At 33.5% G+C, this 18,552-nt stretch overlaps 1 long non-coding RNA gene across 1 annotated transcript in view; it reads left to right on the forward strand.

Annotated features, from left to right (window-relative positions):
* LOC106119360 (uncharacterized) overlaps nucleotides 1-18,552 on the forward strand; it is an 84,939-nt gene that overhangs the window by 40,297 nt on the left and 26,090 nt on the right. Inside the window, exon 2 of the long non-coding RNA XR_001227956.1 lies at nucleotides 14,130-14,178. This is a non-coding gene — a long non-coding RNA (uncharacterized LOC106119360). The remainder of the gene's footprint in view (nucleotides 1-14,129; nucleotides 14,179-18,552) is intronic.

The following is an 18,552-nucleotide window of genomic DNA, read 5'->3' on the forward strand; positions in this document are numbered from 1 at the left end:
TACTCCTGCAAAAGAATTATTCCTGGTTACCCTACAGCAGAGTTTTCTATAGAGTCGTCGGAATATTTTCACTAAACACGAGCGCGTAGTCTATAGATAGAGCGGGCGCGATAGTGGACACAGGGGCGCGGGGACGCGGTTGTGAAATGGACACCGCTATCGGCGCATCTGATAACGATGTCCAACTTCTTCGAAGCCAATCAGCAAGAAAGTAGTTGCATTTGGCAGTGACGTTTTGAATATAACTAAAGAAAAAGTTAACTCTTATAATAATTAGTGCTAACACCTCGTCATAACTGCAAATTGTCAAATTTAACTGTTATATAGTTAAATGTAACGTAAAAAGAAAAAGTATTTTATAGAACATCAACATTCGAACTTGTAAAATCTTAGAAACAATTTCAAATACGTGAGTTGTCGATAAAACTCAATTGCTTCTTGAATACAAGTACTGAAATGTCACTCGACAAAAGGTGGCATTTCGTTAAGTTAAGAGGTTAAGTTTTAAGCCTATGTATTGTGAGATCTCAGATAACCTATCAAGGAATCTAAATATCAAAACGTATGCCTTATTAACCAGTTTCCACTGCCGAAAAATACAAAAACATATAGTTGTCTCAGTTTTTTCAAAGAGAATGAAAGAGAGGACAATGCTGTTTTGTACCAATATTACGACAAAACTAGAAGTTGGTCTCTATAAGGTTAGGTTAGGTTATTTGGAATAATACTTAAGATATGTTCTATAACTTACTTTCAAATATTTTCAAAATATTTTTATCTAAAAAAAATCGCGACGAATATAAATATTAAATAATCGTAAACGTTGGTCACCCTACTAGAAATTAATATTTCGCATTATATTGAAAACTGACTTATTTCCTTGACTTAAATGACACGCACCCAGCACTAAGACGGCCTCTGTTGACTTGAATGAAATTCAAAGCGTAAACACAAGTCCGCAGCCGCTAAGCTGCCGTTCGTCTTTCGGGACATGTCCGCGCGATATATTACACGAATTAACTTTCATTAGGAACATGATAAATTGTATTCGACTCTTTGTTAAGCTCACCACAGACAGCTCTACTGTTCAGATTTGCGGATTGTACATTAAATGATTTATTTTAAAGTTTCTATTTAATTTTTTTCGGGGAACTACTTAGTACCAAGATTTTAGGTCGTAGTTGAAGGATTTTTATACATATTTTTAGATTAATTTTCCCCGCGAGAGACTAAAATTAAAAAAAAAAAACTGAGCATTCTTACCATGGTATTTTTAAAACTCATTTATATCCACAATGAGCGGTAAAAAATAGCAATTAACAAATGACAATCGGTAAAACATAAAACCTAGCTGATTGTCTGTGAAAATCCTTCGCCCAAACAATTATATTAATCGTAATTCTGCTACGGTTTTGAGGAATGACAAAAATATTAAACATTTTACGTGAAAAAAAAACAAAGAAACGCGTGATTCGTGTGTACGCATAATATTCGGTTCCCACGCTAATATCCGTACAATACGCGTATTTGCCGCGGCATTAGAGCCTTGCACTGTCACGGAGCCTCTGTTGCCCTCTTGTTTGTCACTTTGTCACTGTTTGCAATGTCAACACACGAGTGTAATGTCAGTAACACACGAGGCAGAAGAGTAATGCAGAGTAAATTATTCAGTATTACTACTGCTTGACCGCACACGCCCGTGCCGCCGCGCATTCGCCACGCCGAGACAGTGTAGCCCTCGACAGCGTCGCTAAACAAAGTAATATTCTGTGCAAAATAAGTTTTGTTGCATTTTAACTATTCTACTAGCGATATCACTCATGAAATGTGAATGCTATAGTCTTTCTTGTACGTTCAAATAATAGCAGTACTGCATTCTCTACTGCTCTGTCTCACTATTCTACCTTCGTGGTAACACGCATAACATTGAAACATAGTATACAGACACCGTACAAACGAACTTCGACTTTAAGTTATAAGAAAAGAGTTGAAATCTGAATGTACATTTATTGTTTGCATTATAAGTTTTCATGGGTTATCCACAGTGTCTTAGGGTTGACAATGATGTATTTTATTTGTCGCGCAGAGTCACATTTCAGCTAATGGACCCGATGATATTTCGCCAACCATGTATCAACGTATTTGAACTTTCTATTGGAATTTATGTTTTGTATTTTCTATTCTGTTTACCTATTTTATATTGAATATAATGAGTACTAGAAAATAACGTAATCAGTTCATTTTGTTTTTAGAATTCGGTAAAAGAAAAGTTTTAACCTTAACGCTTATGATCTGAATTATTTCGTGTCTGATTGTATTTGAATCATTTGCAGCTTGAAATCGTCATAGTTGGCGAAGCGCTAACAAACGCAGCCAAAGCTAGCGATAAGTGTTTGCGGAACGAATTCACGTGTATTAGTCCCCATTTTCACTAGCACTACTACCCGAGCGAATGTGTCCTCAGTGCTTCCGCGACAGCCTTACAAGTAGTAATACAGACGCTTTGCTACTTTCACGACTAGTCATTTAGTGGAAAGGTGGCTTAAAGCCGATTCACACGCGCAACTTGGGATGTAGTGCACTTCAAGTTAAATTATTTGGATTTGGAAACTTTAAACTACAGTTACTCGTCTTTCTTATGTGAATTACAGGGACAAATTCTTTCTGAGTGTGTTAAAAGGTTCGTTGTGTCTACCGATTCGGAATTGAAAACAAAACATTCACATCGCTTTCCTTAATTAGTAATTTAAATTAATATTTAAATCATAATAAACAAATGTAAAAATACAAAATCCACTTACCTTTACAATTGAACCGGCTAAAAGTCGAGGTAATTTGTGCCTATTTGCTTTTCTCCATTTTCATGCTGACGGTAGCGATTGGTGGTGCTGGCGGTGGTAAGATAAAGATAGAATAAACTGTCAGGTCACAGTTAAATCGGAACAAAGCAACGACCTACCCATAAGATAGAGACATTAGAAACACCAATATTTAAAACAATGCACTTATAAACTTGAATTTCCTTTTGATATATTAACCAGTGTATCGATAAATATTTTAGCTTATCCAAAAGGTAATTTCAATAGCTCACGATTATTCAAAGAGTTAGAAAGTCAACTGTAGTACATCGTCAATATCAAGTGTCTATCTTTCACATAAACTTTACGCTACGTTAAATTATGGACAAGTACACAAAAGCGACTAGTTTAAACAAGCACCTTTCTAACATCACTAAAAATGTTTGATGATTTTACATTACATATCCTAAAATGAATATTACAAGCCATCAATAGCCCAAGAACTATTAAGTCAAGGACCACCGAGAAAGCTGGATTAAATATGATTTAAATGTCCCATTCTTAAATCGACTTATCAGGCAATTTATCAATATTGCTTTGATAAATCTTACTTTTAGTAGTCATTAAGAAATTGTATTTGATAGATTACATCGAGAAAATGTTTGATAATTGATAATTATCTTACTAATATTATAAATGCGAATGTTTAGATGGATTGATGTTTGTTTGAAGATATCTCCAGAACGGCTGTACGGATCTCGATGAAATTTGCAATAGATGTAGAACATAATCTGGAAGAACGCATAGGCTACTAATTAAGTTTTTTTTACGTAGTCACAGTCGACAGCTAGTTAATTAATAAACAATTACTTAACTATGTGTGTAACTATGATATTTTAGTAACATGAATAAACTGATTTAGATGAAGGGACATTTATCAATGTTAACTGAAGTTACTAACACTATGATTAATGATGTTACGAAATGTACACAGTCTAATCTCTGCAAATGGTGATATCGACTATAACAAAATCGATTATCTATTGTTAAGAATTAGACTGTGTCAAAGAGGTCATGTTAGAAACAAAAAGCTTTTCGGACCGGTTTAAATAAAAGTGAGAGTTGATACTATTACGAAACTAAAACAATACCATTTGGATGGTCTTTGATAGTAAATACTCTAATTTTTCTATCTTATTTTTATAATTTCATGAATAATACTTTATAGGTTGCTATTATAGTGTCTCTCTCTCTTTAGCCATATGACGCCCATTGCTGGACAAACGCCTACCCCAAACATCGCCACGATGATAGGTCCAGTGCTACCCGCATCCAGGATACTCCTGGAAACTTGACCAGATCCATCCATTTTTGGGAGGCCTGCCCACTACATCGAGCTACAAGTGTCTAGTATCTATTTGATTACATTTAGTAGTCATTTGTTAAATTTTGTATTACTATAGTAAATAAATAAGGCAGGAAAATGGGTTAAGTCTTCCGGCTTCTTTCCCTCCGAAGAGTCGGGTCATAGCTCTCGGTCGGTCAGCGGGAGGAATAAGTCTGCTCCCTACATCTCTTTACTATCGCAAATCATATTACAAAGGTAACATTCAGTAATATTAGTAAAATGACCAACAACTTCTTTAATTCAAGTCTTCAGAAAGTCCTCACAAAAACACTACTCAAAGCGCATGTTTACCATTTTAACACTTATTCATTATGTAATGCTAATTTTCTGTCTGTCTGTTCATTTGTTCTTTTATTCTAACATGGGATTAGCATTTAAACGCACGCTCCACACAAAGTTGACTTTATTTCGAGCAAATGGGTTTTAAATTTCTCAAAGGAAAACACGCGTGCGTTTTGTCGCGACACGTGCTCGTGTTACAAGTGTTAATATTGTACTCGTTTATATTTATTTGCACACGAGAATAAATGCATAAGCGAGCTCAATAACTGAGCCAACGAGTATCTTAATATAATCAATAGGATTACGACGTAATATGAAAATAATTGCCATAAAAATTCGTTGCGGACGTAAAGACAAAGAGCTAAAGTTCGCTGTTATTTTGCGAAATTTCTAAATTCAAAAAATATTAAGATACAATATTTCACTATGTGATCAATTGCAGCATCTGGATCTATCGCTTATCAGCGGAACTCGCAACCAAAGTCAAGATATTTCCACAGTACTCATGATATTGTAAACATCAAGTTTTCGGTAACCAGTTGCTACAATAATTGCTATATCTGATAAGCGCGCAAATAAGAATCATGTAATCCCAAGTTTTCCTTTCCCATAGCTTGAGAATCAACGTGACAACGTGACTATGTCATATCTTTTTAATGCATTCCAATATCTTCTTTTAAATGTAAATTATGTATTAATTAAGGTCCGTTAGCAAATAATACTAAGTTACATTTGTCGTTAATCAGCATTATCTCTGTCACGTCGCGGGCTACGGCGTTGCTAATGGCGACGTTGTAAATGGACATCTAGAGACAATTTCTGGATATTTAACGGTAATATAATATAGATAAGTTACAAATGTAGACTAAGGCTTCTTACATTGAATTCTAACAGAAAATTGCTACTTTATTTTGATAATTTCATTTCGTCGTATAATAAATGCAAAAGTATAAACAAGACTTAACATAATTTTATACTAGCCAATATGAGGGCTATAAAATTAAAAAAAAATTGGTTAGAACTGACTAAATTGCTCCCCAACTGAGTTATATATTTTGCAAGTTTGCCTCTGTTTAATATGAGAGTAGCTTTAATCAACATTTCTATACTAATTTTACAAAGACGATAGATTTGTTTGTTTGCTTGTATTATGTAGCCTCCAATACTATTTAACATATTTAAAAAAATCTTTTACATAGGCAAATATTTATTACTAGTTTTTTTTTTTAAATTTCGCTGAGATAAAGTCGAGGGTAACTGCTGTTATAAATTTTATGTTAAATTTAACTATTATATAACATTAACTACCACACAATAAAGCTTAGTTATTACTAAATAAGCGATTGACAGCCGCTAAGGTGGGAGACTTTAATTACTTTCGTGTGGAAGATAGTGTGCATAGGAATGACATAAATTTACCGGAAAACAGGTAATAAATTATGTGACTGCCGTTTGAAGCATTTACATTTATCTCACATAAAAGAGGCCATGATGGGCGGGATGCTGCAGCTGGGAATCTCTGACATTCTTCTAAATCTTCATTAGTAACGTCATATTTATTTGTTACAAGTTTACAAAAGAGACATGATGATTAGGCGTTTACTTAACTAGAGTCTTTCGACCTTAACATCTGGTTTGATAGAAATGTATCACACCCTCATCAGCTTACTATACTTCCCCACTGAAGGACTCGGAGCCTATCCTAAGTTAGGGGGACTAGGCCATAGTCACGCACGCTGGCTTAATGCGGGTTGACATCTCACATATATTTGTATTTCTTCACAGATATGTGACGGTTGCATTATAATGTTTACCTTCACCGTAAGAACGTTGAATAAATGTATATGAAAATAGAAAATGGAATAACACATTGGTACATGGGATTCGAACCCAGGACCTACAGTTTACAAGTGCTTAACCCCTGAGCCAACACTCTAATGAGTTGGTCAGTGGTCTATAGAAGAATACAACGATTACTATATTTCACTATTTTGAGTGCAGAATTAACATTCTGCCAAAGACATGGCATACTGGCCAGAACCTTTGCCTTTTTTGTTATAAAAAAGATAGATGTAAAGAAAAGGAGAATTGCGCGGGAAGGTACCAACGAGATGTAGACGAGTGAAGTGTTGGATGGAATTATTAATGTAAATAATGTGTATAGTTTAGTATAAGGATTAAAACCTTTTTATTAACGAAGAAAACAAGTTCTTTCATTCACTATATAAATAAATTGCTGTAACAATCACAAACATTAGAATTCCAGGAACATTTACAGTTTTGTATAAACATCGTGGATTAATTATAAAGACTTGATGACGTCATCGTCGTCTGACAATTCATAATGTAATTATTTACATTTGGTCTTTAAGAGTGCTAAGTGGGAGGTCAGATTTATGTCATTTAGTTCCCGTAAGACACGTGGCGGGTCAATGACCTTCAATGATCTCATACTAAGTTTTATAGCACTTTTTACTATGACTTGTCTGAAATATAAAGAAATGTGGAGGACTTATGACAGTATTATTTATAAATAAACATTCTCTGGAATAAAAAAACATATCTTGCTCTTACTAATATTGTAAATGCGAATGTTTAGATGAATGGATGTATGTTTGTTTGAAGGTATCTCCAGAACGGCTGCATGGATCTCGGTGATATTTGGCATAGATGCAGAACAGCCTGAAGAACACAAGCTACTAATTAAGATTTTTTTTTCATTCCGCGCGGACGAATTCGAGGTCTACAGCTAGTGTAATCATAATTTAAAAATTCAAAGAGAAGACAATTCTTTAACAGTTTTTTGGTAGTGGAATTGTACAATTAGAAATAATCTCATATAAATGAACTGTTTTGCCATTCTTTACTTTCCTAACTCTATGTTGTTTTTACTGTTTATTTGAACATTAATTATGTAAATACAACTTTTATTATTACGAACAATGTTATCTTAACAATTTGGAATTCCTTGAACGATTTCTAAGAATGGAATGAAATAAATTGTTTGAAACAGCAGTAGTTGGCAGCGCTCGCCCGCTATAACTATATATCAATGTTATGAAACTGAATAAAATGTAACATTAATGCCTTACCGAGGCAAGGTAACATTAACGCGATGCCTGGTCGAGGCAACGAGGTAGAAACAATTCATTCGATTGTGGAATCGAGCGATGTTTCCATCGATTTATTATTGCATCATACAAACGCAATCAAATACTTTCTTATTTAACTATAATTTCCGGTACTACATATTATGGTTATTAAGATATTAATCAATATGTACTTACTAATATTATAAATGCGTATGTTTGTATGGATGTATATTTTTTAGAATGTATCTCTAGAACCGCTGCATGGATCTCGCTGAAATTTGGATACTAATTAAGATTTTTAATTCCGCGCGGACGGAGTCGCGGATGACAGCTAGTATCTATAGTAGACTAACAAATCGCTTCAGTATTACAACAAGTAACTTGTGTTGTTTATTAGCGACATAACTTTATAGTGTGTCTCTGCACTGTTATGTTCAATCTCTACCAGCTAGCGTGGCCCTAACAGCTATGCTCGCTGCCACCTAACCGCTGTATCCTGGTGGTTTTACAGCCAAAACACATGTTAAAAAAAATTGCCATCTTTAAGAGAATGTAAGATACAATTATGTGTTTGTACAAATATTTTACCCGTGGAATGTTTCAACCGTTAGTGTGGACCCACTAGCCGTGTTCGGTATCTACCGGTTAGTGTGGCCCTACATCTGTATGGCCCTACAGTAATTGAAACAATCGCTCTTATCTAGTGGACTATCAACTAATTGCGCAGCGTTCGCACCGCGCCCAATCTGTGCGCATTCAATTTAAATTAAGATATCATCCGAGATATCGATACTTTATGGCCTTTAGATGCAAGACAATCTATTTAAATACTCGTAACTAAACCAAAGATATGTTCTCTTGATTACTTATACCTCTGATTTGATTTTGACTTAATTACACAAATCAATAAACAAACCAGCGAAAACAACGACCTTGGAGTAGATACACTTATTGTAGTATCATTTCAGTTTTATTTTGTATTAACAACAACTTTGAAGCTTAAGTAATTCATAACACACATTTGTTACCCTTATTTTACAACTAACTGCAGCCCGCGACTCTTTAAAGTAGCCTATACTTTATAAGTAGCCTATATGCTCTTCCAGACTACATTCTACCTCTGTGTTAATTTCCGTTAAGATTCGTCGAGCAGTTTCGGAGATGCTTCTAACATCCATCCATCTAAACTTTCGCATTTATAATATTAGTAAAATTTTAACAAAAGAACTGAAAAATCAAAATGTCCGCCGTGAATGGAATTTGACGTTCATCTGTTTACTTAATTTAGGCGTTGGATTATAACGTAATATAGATAGAGTATAAACAGCGGTGTTATACAGCCCTCCTACAATAATTACTAGCGCCACTATAACTATAAATGTCGGCAATAAACTCCTAATTGCTTACACTCAAACGACTATTAAAAATCTTCGTCCTTTTGGGCGATTTACACTCGTAAACTTGTAAATAGTTATAAATAGATTAATTCAATGTACATTTATAAAAAGACCTATATCGTCAGTATAATTTTAAACTCTATTACATGGAAAATAAAGTTTGTTTTTGCTTGATTGTGGTGGGCACGTGAGGCATTGTCTCAAAGGATTATTAAGTCCCGCTACATTAATCTTCACTTTATTTCTGTCTTGTTCGTCTTGTATGGCTTGTGTAGGATATGTTTGGGTTTGTTTGTTCATCTACACTTTAATACTTACAAAATAATATCATATTAAGATAAAGTCCAATTCGCCTTCTTTCGAAGTACTTAATGATTGTAAACCTTTATTTATTTTAACGCTATTTTTATATTTAAAAAAAAACTTAAAAAGTAGTCTGTGTTCTTCCAGATAATATATATCTACGCCAAATTTCAATGCGATCCATGCACCCGTTCTGCAAACATCCATTCATCCATCCAAATATTCGCATTTATAATATTACAAGTAAGATCTAGGAAAATCAGCTGTCATTTTTTATATTTGTTACGTTACTAGACTTTGCTTAAAGAAGTTAAATATATATTAAAGGAATAGAAACAAGGAAAAGAAATTAATCCAATAATATTTGCCTTAAAATTCTATTCAAAATAAAATAAACTTAAAATGTGTCTTTTAATATGTAAAAGACATCTCGCGTATGTCTCCCTTCACATCAAACAGAACATCTAACACGTGTTAATTGTGTCAAAGCAAAATGGGTACAGATTACACACGGCCTAAGTTATTTACAAGGCTCACACCCCATTAGGGACCTTCCCTCCAAGGTCCCTATGAGAACCCGTGTAATTATTTCCCAGGGTCGAGTGTGAAATGCGATAATTAGGCGCGAAGTGACTTTATTGGACCTCTTCTATACATTATGGTGGAGTTAATTTGATTGACGGAAAACTCTCTGTCGGTGTAGCGTACCCATTGCTTTTTATGCTACATTAATATTTGCCAGATTCTTTTTTTTAAACAAGTTTAATCATTCTAAAAAAGTATTATATTTAACATAAAATCGCAAACATTTATTGCAACAATATGAGTGGGATTGGTCAATAACCGTGGGTTTCTGAGACCAAAATACCCGTGTAAAATGTTATAAGTCGTTATCTATTTTGTCACAGATAATGACAGGGATGACGATATGTTTTACACAGATTTTGGTCACAGAAATAAATGGTAAATTGACAATGAGTTCGATGTTAGAGTGTAAAAATACTCTTAGATTTTTATAATTTGTTTAAAGACGTCAAATTGTAAAAAATAATCAGACTTGATAACTTAACCCGTATATTAATAGTGTCCTATATTTATAAAAAAATTACATTCCCAATTTCAAGTTGTATAAATCATTACAAAATCCAATAACTAAAGTTACGAAAACAGTTATAACAGCCATGTAAAGTTTAACTTAATGTTACAACTTGAATCATGAATCGAGCTATAACTCCTCAATAATAACTTTAATAACTTAAGCTGTAAGGTGAGGCTTGATTGTAACAACAACTTAATAATAAAGTAATACAAGTTTTATAATTAAATACATTTGCGGCTTTGTAACGAATTCATAAAGTACATGAAAATATTTATAACACTAGCGGTCGCACGCGACTTCGTCAAAGCATGCGCAATAAGACAACTTTGTGTTCAGCACAGCCGTTCAGGAGGTCACAAGGAACAAACGCCTAGCGGACTACCACACATACAGAGAGAAGAGTAAAGGATATCACAATAAAACATTCATTTGGTATTCTATTAAATATTCCATGTGGCAGTCGTCGTTAGTAGACTTTTGTTAATTTAATTCAACATCTAAGCTTGTGCTAGGGTTAACGATAATAACGAAAAACGAGATTCGAACCCTCGACTACGTAATCGGACCGGAAGAAATGTAAACATCAATTTCTGATATGAAATGTGTTGAGTTTTATATAAAACCAATTGGTATTTTCTATAGTTAACGATTTTGATAATTCTTTTTTTATTCGAAAGGAATTTTGTTTCATTTGATCTATCTTTTGAAATATTATAATAGTAAGTAATTAAAAACTTAAGTAACAGAGTTCCTTGAACTTTGTAACAATGCACCTTACTGGATTCAACTTGCGTACTCTATAAACACAGGCGCTATTTATTGATTGTAATTAAATATAATAGAGTTGTTAAATTTATTAGCTTGATCCCGACAAACGGCTGCTTGTTACTTAAGTTATGCAACTTAACTGCTTATAAAATGTTCACTTATCATTATGGAATTCTGAAATTTTACAATATGATAGCAATAATCACAAATAGTATATCTAGCGCAGTAAGTTTTCGAAACTTCAGTATTAAGATATTGATTTCATTAATAAAAAAACGCTTCTTATCGTGAGTTTCTGAGACTAAAATCTCCGTTGAAAATATATTGTTATTTCTGTTTTTTCAAAGATAATGACAACGATGACGATACGTTTTATACGGAGATTTCGGTATTAGAAATCAACGGTTAGTCATCCATATTGTTTTACAAACTGATGAGGTGTCAAAGTATTCGAAGAACACAAAGATACGAGTGTGAAGAGTCAATTTCATCATCACATACGTGTGGCATGCGAGGAAGACAAAAAAACCGTCATAAAATAAGAAAGGCGATGCATCCGCCACCCATGACGAATCCCAAGCCACCGGCAATAAAAGTGACCCACAAAAATGCATTATTTACAATATCGGCAACGACAGACGGACTAATTGCAAGTTCAAACAGCACTTCTTACGTAGGTGTAAGAGGTACGGTGTGCCGGAATCGTTTGATACATAAAAACTAGCTTCTAAATTCGTCGGTAACAATAAGCGAGCAGGGCTAATATTGACTTGAGAGTAAGTCGCGTTCCCACGCCGTCCCGGGGATTTTCTCATGTGGTACCTGACGGATCTAACAGGGCGCCTGGATAATAAGTTGCATAAACAAATTGTGAGGCAAATATTGTGTCTGATTATTCGAGTACTTCGCTGCCAGGGACTTATAGAGGCGGCTTTTAGATCACAAAAGACGTGATAATTGGATTCCTTTTTGATATAATTTTCTTACTTTTGATAGTAGTTTAACGTGTACGCTAAGGTTGGGTGGTTTTTAGAGTTTAAATATGTAAACTGTCACCTCGAAGTCATTGTCAGCCCTAAAAGTATTTATTATCGCTTTATTCAGCGGCTAAACGTTCTCGCTTGTAGTTACGTATAAGGTCAGTTTAATTTGTCACAAGTGTTAATATTATACTAAAATAAAGAATATTTCAAGTTGTCCATTTCTTACTTTCATATTAAATATTTATTTTGAACTTCTTTTATTGGTCTTGTTTAATGTTACACTTTGTTATACATTTACATAAGGAAAGTATAAGACAGTTGTATCTTATATCTTTAAATGAGCAATTCTTGTATATATATATAATTGGAATCTCGGAATCGCCTCCAACGATTTTCATAAAATTTAGTATATAGGGGGGTTGTGGGCGACAAATCGATCTAGCTAGGAATCATCATTTTTAGAAAATGTCATTTTGTTAGTGTTTTATCGATAATCAACTTAAACATAAACTTAACTTTTTCTATCGGTAAGATCGAAAAATATTATTCATATTTTATTAGTAATTCGTACTTAAATATAATTTCCAAAAAACACAATTAAAAAAAATCTAGGCACTGTACATTATATGACAATCTAGAATTACCAGAAGTGTCTAGATTGTCATAAAATAAAATGGTAGTGATGTACCAAGTGAACCTAGAAATTCGTATAAACATTTTTTTACGATATTTTTTTATAATTCTCAAGATGATTCATTTAAACACTTCAGCCGACATAACATGCACAATTACCAAAACATTTACATATTAAAGAAACCCTTTTAAAATCTTACAATCCATATGTTTTTGGCAACAGTACTTGCCAAAATGTACATCACTCGACGCAATCTTCCAACAATATAAACAAGACAGCTATGATTCATAAAACGTGGATTGAGAAAATGTGTGAAAAAAGTGTTGCTTCCGTAACGACAGGATACCAAAAGGTTAATACAGTACCAAGGTCTCTACGACTCTACTAGGTCGCCCTCTTACATTTACCCTGCCTTTGCGTCTTGGCGCGCCTTTCAGTCTATACCCCTGGGCGGTCAACAAAAGCTAACGCCGACCATGTATACATACGTGCTAAGTTCTTGTATTTTTAGTATTTAATGTAATTTAATTCTTAACAGGGGACCGAAGAGCTGGCAGCTACCTCGGTCAAAGAATTAGTTTAGCTGTACAGAGGGGGAACGCTGCCAGTATCTTCGGGACCTTGCCTAAAGGGACTCCTTTTATTAACATATTTTAGTTAATTATTCGGTTTTTTTTTAATTTTATTTTATATCATAGATTTAAGAGTTTATGTATTATAAGTATATATATGTATAAGGATGTAAATAAATATTTTTTCAGGTTTTACAAATCAAAAAAAAAAAAAATTAATTCTTTCATTGTATGAACCGACTAATTTAAATTTAGGTTAGTTTTCATAGATAAGTATAGTTTGTTGACACATTCTTGTACAACTAACTTTATGTTCACGATAACTCAAATTGTCATTCAAGGAAATTAGAATCTTTGTACTCAGTGTCGCATTTTGTACACGAGTTGTATGGATCAATGCAAGCTTGTTGGAACTAGCTAGATGATTTGAATTAATCAGACGTTGATCCAGACAATTCTGTAAAATCCAAATTGCTATATTGTTTGCCTTTTATGGTATGTCTTGATCATGTCAAGTGGTCACGTCTTGTGACTTAAATAGCTCGAATTAGTAATAATTCATGTTCATGTTACAATTAATGTCATACAAAAGGTAACGGATAATTTAAAATAAATCTAGACTAACAATTTAACTATCTTCCTTTTAATTTGTCAATATATTTGTATGCTGTATAGTTTTAGGTTTAACACCTTCAATGCTAATATGATTTCTAACTGTGCACAAGGCGTGCAATGGCACTGAACGTGTTGTGTCAACTATAAAAAAAATAAGTTTGTTTTATTTTTGTTGCAGATACTTCACAAAGCTTAATAGAGCTACAGAGGAGTACGACATTACAGAGGTAATATTAATTTTATTATTGATAAGATCTTAAACCTTCCATTTTTAAAAGTCAAGGTTACCACGGATTTAAAATTAATTAGTTTTTAAACATCACACATACATAATGTTTATTCAAATCTATCAATAGATAGAGGAGAAAGCGTAACCGTTAAAAGCACACACACATAAAAAACAAACGCACACATGTATCCACGCGCATGTTAACATGAATTCCAAAAAGCCGACAAAAACAATCGCTCTTCAAAAACAGTAGAATTGGAATTATATTGTTGTCTCTGTTTTATACAACAGAATGAAAGAGATAGCATGTATTAACTCTGCAGTGTTCTACGGTAACATAATGGTCAAAGATCATTAGTCGTACAGACTCCCAACTCCTAAAAGAGATGTTAAACCGCTAATTAACGCTGACAAATGACGCGACAACTTTTACACTCCCATTTGTCGCTTTGCCAGCCGCCGTCGCTTCAATTACGAATAAAGCGCTTTAGTCGCTTTATTGTTCATTTAAATGTCTTAAAGACATTTCCCCGTTTCATTTCAAAAGTACTCTGACAGCTGTCACTTTTTTTAAGTTGTCATCTGGCCAAAATTAATGAACAATTGATTTCAGCTTGTTTGTAAGATATAAATAATGTTCATCATTTCTTTTTTCTTTATGTTTTGTTTTTGTATTCGTTTAACATTGTAAGTGACGGCCGCTTTTTTAGCTTTAATTTAGACGTTTATGTGCCGACTGGTGCCGACGTGTTGTGTCAAAGCAATCGAGTACTTTCAGCACCGTCACTTTGGTTCTGAGTTGTCAATCATTGAGTACAACTCAATCAAACGAGGTTGAGATGTGATTTATTTCTGAGAGTGGAATTTTTGGTCTTTTTAAATACCATATTCTTTCTGAAACTGTTTTTCGCCGCTAAAATAATAATTTATATTAGTATAAGTACGTTATTTTGTACGCTTTTGGTTCGTAAAACTTACTTAAACATTATTTAGACGTTTAAAATTTAAAAAAATTGTTCTGGTGGATGAACTTGCTTAATACTTTTTTACAGTAGAAAAAATCTTTCGTAAATTATTCGATAACTTTTCAAAGTTAAAATTAATTTTTTCCTTAACAAAAAGCAAAAATCAAAGCGATACGTGGAACTGAACTTACTAATATTATAAATGCGAATGTTTGTTTGGATGGATGGTTCTTTGAACTAGAGAACGAATGTATGGATCAGGCTGAAATTTATCATAGAAGTAGAACATAGTCTGGAAGAACACATATTAATTTTTTTTTTTTACGCGCGGACGGAGTCGCGGACGACAGCTAGTTAAGTATATAAATCTCAGTAACAATGATATACAAGTTCAACGATTTATGTAATTTTTATTGATGCGTTAATGTAAAAATGTCATTATCGTTTATTTTGCTTTGTCATCGCGAAGACAATGTTTCTATCAGATAAATTAATACGAATGTGTTTTTAATAACAGTAAGACAATGCCGCTGATTACCTTTGTATTGTACGTATAGTGCGACAAAGTTATCTGACCCGTGAAAGATGAATACCACAGAAAAATACAAAAAAAAATGATAAGATATCTATTGCGAAAACGATTTGCCAGTGGGAATCCATCGGCGCGGAATTATATACGTAATAAGTAGCTTATGTGTTTTTCCAGACTATGTTCTACATCTATGTCAAATTTCAGCGAGATCCGTTGAACAGTTCCGGAAATAACTTCAAACAAACATCCATTCATCCAACATCTAAACATTCGCATTTATAATATTAGTAAGATTGTCAGCATTAGCAGGCGTTAGTTAGCTATTGTAATTATTAGTAATAGTTTAAGTTATACCCATCGGGTCAGATAAGTTTGCAGGACTATATCTGTATTAGTAATGTTATTGAGTTTTAATAGTCTAGAGTCAAGGAGTCAGTTTTGTTATGCACGATGTCTTTTTTACTGATTTTATCTGTATACTAACTGTAACTACTGTTTGCTGTCAAATGACGTCAATTGCACAATATTATGTCTGTCTTAATAACTACATTGTTAGTAATAAATTATTGTATTAAACGTACAATTTAATTTACATTTTAAATAATACTTTGAACAGGAAACTTAAAGTTAATTTCCTATTTTTTATTCATAAACAAAAATCGTAATGTAAATCTGTGAAACAAAACTGAAAGGAAGAACTCTGTCTAAGATCGCATCCGCACGACCGCTTTTTGAACGCCTAACGATAAAAAAGCGTCGCTTATTAAAACCATTGCTGTATGAAATATATGGAAATACATTTCTCTTTGAACGCATTTTATCGCGGCTTAAAGCGCTCGTACGGATGCGTTCAGCTCCTTTCAACAATTCTAAAAAAAAATGTCTTACATAGATCATAAATCTAAATGACAAAGCTTACTAGCTAACTTAGGGATAGATAGCTTTACAAATTGACATTGAATCGATTAACCTTTGACGCAACAATTACGTAAGTAGGTCCAGGCAATGCAATAGATCTAGGATAATGAGATTCATTAGTTTTATATCTAACATGATCTGTAATGTTGTTCTGAAAGTGTTGCTATTTAAGGCACCGTCAGTTGCCGTCATTCGCCGTCAGATGGCGCCAAAAGGCAATGTAAAATTTATTGATTGAATTGTTAATAACTATAACGAGACGACTGATCGCTTTTAAAACTTAGATACGATCGCTTTATTGCCTATTTAATTGATGTAATGACATATTCTGTGCGTTACTTGTGACAAGGAAACTTAGAATTATATCCCAGCTAGCCTCACGCTAATCTCTTCCTTATTGTCATGGAATAAGTATTAAATTTGAATGCAGTAGTTAATATAAAGTATTACGGTATCGTATACCTGCATATGTACAAGATAATATTGTTTATGAATAAAATAAATTTAAATCTAGATATCTATTGATTTTGCCGCCAATTGAAGCGTAGCGATATCGATTACGTATAAAAAATAATTTGAATAAGGAATTTTAAATACACAAAAAATCTTGTTATTATTTATGTAAATTTTTACTACTATTTTATTTAAAAAAAAACCGTAAATGTTTTTTTAACAATTACAACATTTCAACAGTGGAACTTTTTCATAGGACTACCTTAACTCATCAATTGCACAATTCACGTATACATTTTAAAATTTTTATTAGGCTCGATAAAACACTTTTGTATATTCAAAAGTACTTAAAAGTTAAAACAATATTATCTTCCAATTACTTGACAATCAAGCAATATTTAGTGACGACTCAGCAAACATCGCGCGTGCGCCGCGAGCTGCGAGGGCCAAACAGAAAGCCGCTATCAAAACAAGGGCCGCATTCTCTCGCCGGGTCAAGTTCGCTCAACGCCTTTGATTGGCACAAATTGAGCGCTTCGCTTTTGTCCCTTTATTTGCCAACTTGCCACCTCTCACTTTCGACCAATCAAACATTAATTTGCGAACAAAAAACTATCTACCCACAATTATAACCCTTATCCCCGTGCAATAAGGTACTAATTCTGTATAACACAGTTTAGTAAATGGTAAGTCGGTGTATTGTTGCCGCATTTCTCATCGTAGACCTGTCATCGCGCAAGTTCAAGTTGATAGTTTGGTTGGTCCGAGCGTTTAACGTACGATGACAATGCCAGGCAATATTACTTTAAACAAGTGAGTTCTTTAAGAAATACAGCGTGTTCTTGATTGTGTAAAATATGTCTGTATCCCATTCATATAACAAATAAGTTATAATTATCAGAAACGCCCTTTATTAAGGAGGTGATCTTAAAATTGTTGTGTAAATTTGGTAAAGCGCTTTGTGAAAGAGGGCGCTGTGATCGTTTTTGAGTTGTCTTTGTTTTACATAAATTCTGGTTGACTGTAAAAGTGTTAAACAATTTACCATTAGAAAATATTAGTCATAGGTAACTCAACTAAAATTTATGACTTGCAGATCAACACAAAGCTCACATATGTAAAGCAACTCAGTAAACCGGCTCACAATTTAGCTCAATTTGTACTTGAATGAGTTATGATATGCATTTTTAGCTGCGAACTCGCAGCTTGTCGGCTCACGTAGTTATACATCGTGATGAGCTGTGAACTGCCAATTTAATTGAAGCTGTAGTTCAACGACTCAAGTTGTGAGCTGAAAATTTGAACCGATACAGAGCTGATTTACTAAATAAATTAGGGCTCGCTATGATCAAGGATACTTTGTCTACTTTACAAGATAGAAACTTAAATAGAACAAGGTTCATTTGTCTGTAGACCTTGAATATTCATTCGCATTTTATTTTCTTCGCCTTCCTAACAATCATCATTACCATTGACCTTTATTATATGTTACAGATGTGAATCA

This window comes from Papilio xuthus, unplaced genomic scaffold (genome assembly GCF_000836235.2).
Source record: "Papilio xuthus unplaced genomic scaffold, Pxut_1.1 DF827461.1, whole genome shotgun sequence".
In the NCBI taxonomy this organism is placed as follows: Eukaryota; Metazoa; Arthropoda; class Insecta; order Lepidoptera; family Papilionidae; genus Papilio; species Papilio xuthus.